The sequence below is a fragment of the Octopus bimaculoides genome, chromosome 15, assembly GCF_046866305.1.
Source record: "Octopus bimaculoides isolate indiv1 chromosome 15, ASM4686630v1, whole genome shotgun sequence".
Lineage (NCBI taxonomy): Eukaryota > Metazoa > Mollusca > Cephalopoda > Octopoda > Octopodidae > Octopus > Octopus bimaculoides.
The window spans coordinates 22,667,403-22,671,042 of record NC_142942.1 but is presented as its reverse complement, the minus strand read 5'-3'; the positions used below and the strand labels follow the sequence as shown (position 1 = coordinate 22,671,042).

The 3,640-nt window shown below is 38.6% G+C and overlaps 1 protein-coding gene across 20 annotated transcripts in view; it reads left to right on the top strand.

Annotated features, from left to right (window-relative positions):
- LOC106871305 (uncharacterized) overlaps nt 1-2,664 on the top strand; it is a 193,210-nt gene extending 190,546 nt beyond the window's left edge. For all 20 annotated transcript variants that reach the window (XM_089363551.1, XM_089363565.1, XM_089363564.1 and 17 more), the window contains 2 exons: nt 787-899; nt 2,551-2,664. The gene's annotated coding sequence lies outside the window, so the exon portion shown is untranslated. The remainder of the gene's footprint in view (nt 1-786; nt 900-2,550) is intronic.
- The last annotated feature ends 976 nt before the right edge of the window (nt 2,665-3,640 follow it).

Genomic DNA, 3,640 nt, shown 5'->3' with positions numbered 1-3,640 from the left:
ATCACCCTCTCTTCATTCAAACTGATCTTTAAGCCTCACAGACTCCATATTAATTCCTCATAATCCCAACCCAACAACAGTAATTCTACCATTTTCAAATTATTTATCTCAATTCCAATTCTACTGAAATCTCCTGGACCTTCTCATCAGTTTGACCAATGAGGATGCAGCAAGACACAGCTGCAAAATGACCATCACGTTAAGGCCATCCGTCTGCATTGGTGAAAACTGAAGACTTCCACTTGCATCCTTTATTTGCCCTCATCTCTTTCCCTATCACCACTGGACTTAATAAAGAAAGTATCCTGGGGACTGTTGAACAAACACAGACACACAAATACATACATATATATATACATATATACGACAGGCTTCTTTCAGTTTCCGTCTACCAAATCCACTCACAAGGCTTTGGTCAGCCTGAGGCTATAGTATGAGACACTTTTCCTAGGTGCCACACAGTGGGACTGAACCCAGAACCATGTGGTTGGGAAGCAAGCTTCTTACCACACAGCCACTCCTGCGCCTATATTTTTATAATCCAAGACTTTTAGGAATTGTATGAAAACAAAATATTTTGTGTATTCTAGAAATATAAGCAATTTATTGCAGATATATTTTAACGATAAAACCTTATGTGAACCTCCAAGGATCATACAGACCCTGGGTGAGAATCCCTGCCCTAGATACTGTTCTCTGACTCTGAAAATTCTAAGATTGTATGTCATAAATGCAAATAATGTTTTGGTTGTGTTTTATTTTGTTTTCTTGTTGCCTTGTTTTCAGAGTTCCATTCCATGGTATCTAACAACTGATTCCTACCATTCTACTAATCACATGTGTGAGGTCTGTCGACTGGACACAGATGACAGACACAGTTTAGGGAGTTTTCATTACAGGTATGTGTCTGTCTGCTCTCATCGTTCATACCAGTAATATATTGATGTGTCCCACGTGTTCAAGGGTACCATGTACCCCTCACTTGCACAGCTGTTTTGCTGCCACCTGTTTGGCATCATTGATTTGACATCCATTTATTTAATGCTTCTCTTATTCTCTCCTCTCACTCTCTCTCTCTCTCTCTCACTCTCACTCTCTCTCTCTCTCTCACTCTCACTCTCTCTCTCTCTCTCTCTCTCTCTCTCTCTCTCTTTGTGTATGTGTGTGAGGAAAGGAATAATGTTTATGCCAGTTGTGTTCAATTAATAAACTGTAATGTCTCGTTCTCTCTTCCTTCCTCTGTGTGTGTGTGTGTGTGTGTGTGTGTGTGTGTGTGCAAATATCTAGACATTATGTTTGTTTGTACTTCCAATGTTGTTCTCTCTCTCTCTCTCTCTCTGTCTTTTTGTCTGATTGTCTGTCTGTCTCTCACTCCCACTCTCTCTCTCTTCCTCTCCCTCTCTCCCCTCTCCCTCTCTACTTGTGACCAGATTTCTCTTTATGTGTCTGAGGAGGATAGTGTTTGTCAGTCATGTTCAATTAATAAAGTATAATCTTCCTCTCTCTCTCTCCCTCTCTCTCCCTCCCTCTCTCTCTCTCTCTCCCTCCCTCCCTCTCTCTCTCTCTCTCTCCTTCTCTCTCTCTCTCTCTCTCTCCTTCTCTCTCTCTCTCTCCTTCTCTCTCTTTCTCTCTCTCTCTCTCTCTCTCTCTCTCTCTCTCTCTCTCTCTCCCTTTCTCCCTCTATGAATATTTACCAGCCCCAAAACATACCATCGGCCAAAACAGGCTGCATGTCCAACCAGCCATGCCAAATAGTCTGCGTCCAGCAGCTGCACCAACTTTTCTCATTCCAGTGTGACACGTCTCGTTACCATACGACTGTAACATTTTGGTGTAACATGTGAGGGTCTCAATGTGTCTCAATTCTCACCATATCATTGTAACATACTGGTGTAACATGTGAGTGTGACTATATCACTGTAACGTATAAATATGACACCTCACACCTCTCGCTTGCAGCATCCATTCTCTTCTCCATTTGCAGAATTGCAAAAATCCATTCTTGGTTTCTTTTTTTTTTTTTTTGTAATTCTTATGTAGCAAAAGCCAACCTAAAAACATGGTATTCTTCCCTATGGTTTTGTTAATAATATTAATGGATAATCCTGAAAGTGGTGAGTGGCAGAATTATTTTCATGCCAGGCAAAATGCTTTCAGGCATTTTGTCCATTTTTACATTCTGAGTTCAAATGCTGCTGGGGTTGATGAAATAAGCGTCAGTTGAGCACTGGGATTGATGTAATCGACTTAGCCCCTCCCCACAAAACTAATGACCATGTGCCAAAATTTGAAAGCAATATTAATAGATAATCCAACATACTGTTTAACCCTTCCGTTACCATATTTATTTTGAAAGACTAAGTTGACCTTGTCAGAACTTGAACTCAGAACATGAAGACAGGAAATGCTGCTAAGCATTTTGTTTTGTATGCTAACGATTCTGCCAGCTCACCACCTTAATTAATTATAATGACGATGATGATGATGATGACGACGATTTCTTTTATATAATAATAATAATAGTAATGACTTTTTTGTGTTCTATTTCAGAGGGTGTGACAGCGTGAAGTAAACCTGGAGCCAATATTTCTAATGAAGCACAATTACTGTGAATTGTTTACCGAGCGGCAGAAAAAGAAATAAACAAACAATAAGAAAAAAAAAGCAACAACTGTAGATCATCGAGGAATTGACCCCTAAAAGATTAGCTGGAATCCCTTAAAATAACTTTATGATTCAAATGTTGAAGAACTTTATTATTTTTGCGGGATTCCTTTTTTGGTGTTTGCTGAGTCCTAGTGTGACTAAAAGACCTCAGTGAAAACCAATCTGGGACCGAAACCAATTCCTTGAAGAATACTGGAACTTTGGAATCCCCTGAAAGCAAAAAAAAAAAAGAAAAAGAAACAAAAAAACAGAAAGTAAAACTTTATTATTGAACAATTAGGGAGTCATAAGGTCCTCGATGCTCAGGCTGGGGATTTATATTTTTTCTAATTTTTTTTTTTTTGCCTTTTTTTTTTTTCTGAATTAAGTGAATTCTAAGCCGAGAGAAGGCAAATCGCTGAGAACCATTCTGACTGAGTGAAAGACTGAGGTCGCAAAAACTAAAACGCATTTTAATCAGGGAAAAGACTGAGAAGCTAATTATTTTGAAACTGTGAGGGGTCTAACTGGCACCCCAGCATGAAACTCTTTTTTATTTTTTTATTTTTTTATTTTTTAATATCATTATTTATTATAATTATTATTAATATTATGTTTTTCTTTTTTTGCTGTTGTTTTATTTGTTCCGAAACCCCTAATTTTCATCCCCTCGGTAATTTGATCTTTTAATGATTACCAGGGTGCAAAGGGAACTCGGTGTGCACAACAATACAAGGGTTTGCCCCTTAATTGTGCATTTGAAAGGAGTTGAGGGCAATGTTCTAATTTCTTTGTGGGGTTTTTTTTTTTTTAATCTTCTTCTTCTTCTAAAGGGGTGGGTTTTGTTCTTAGAATTTAAGGGTTTATCAAAATTGTCCCTTTTACCCCCCTGAAACCATTGCTGCTAATTATATTGCCTTCACCATGGATATTGTACTGTCTGGAGCGAGACAGGGTGATAGATAGGGGTGACATGCAGTCACAAACCAGTTGC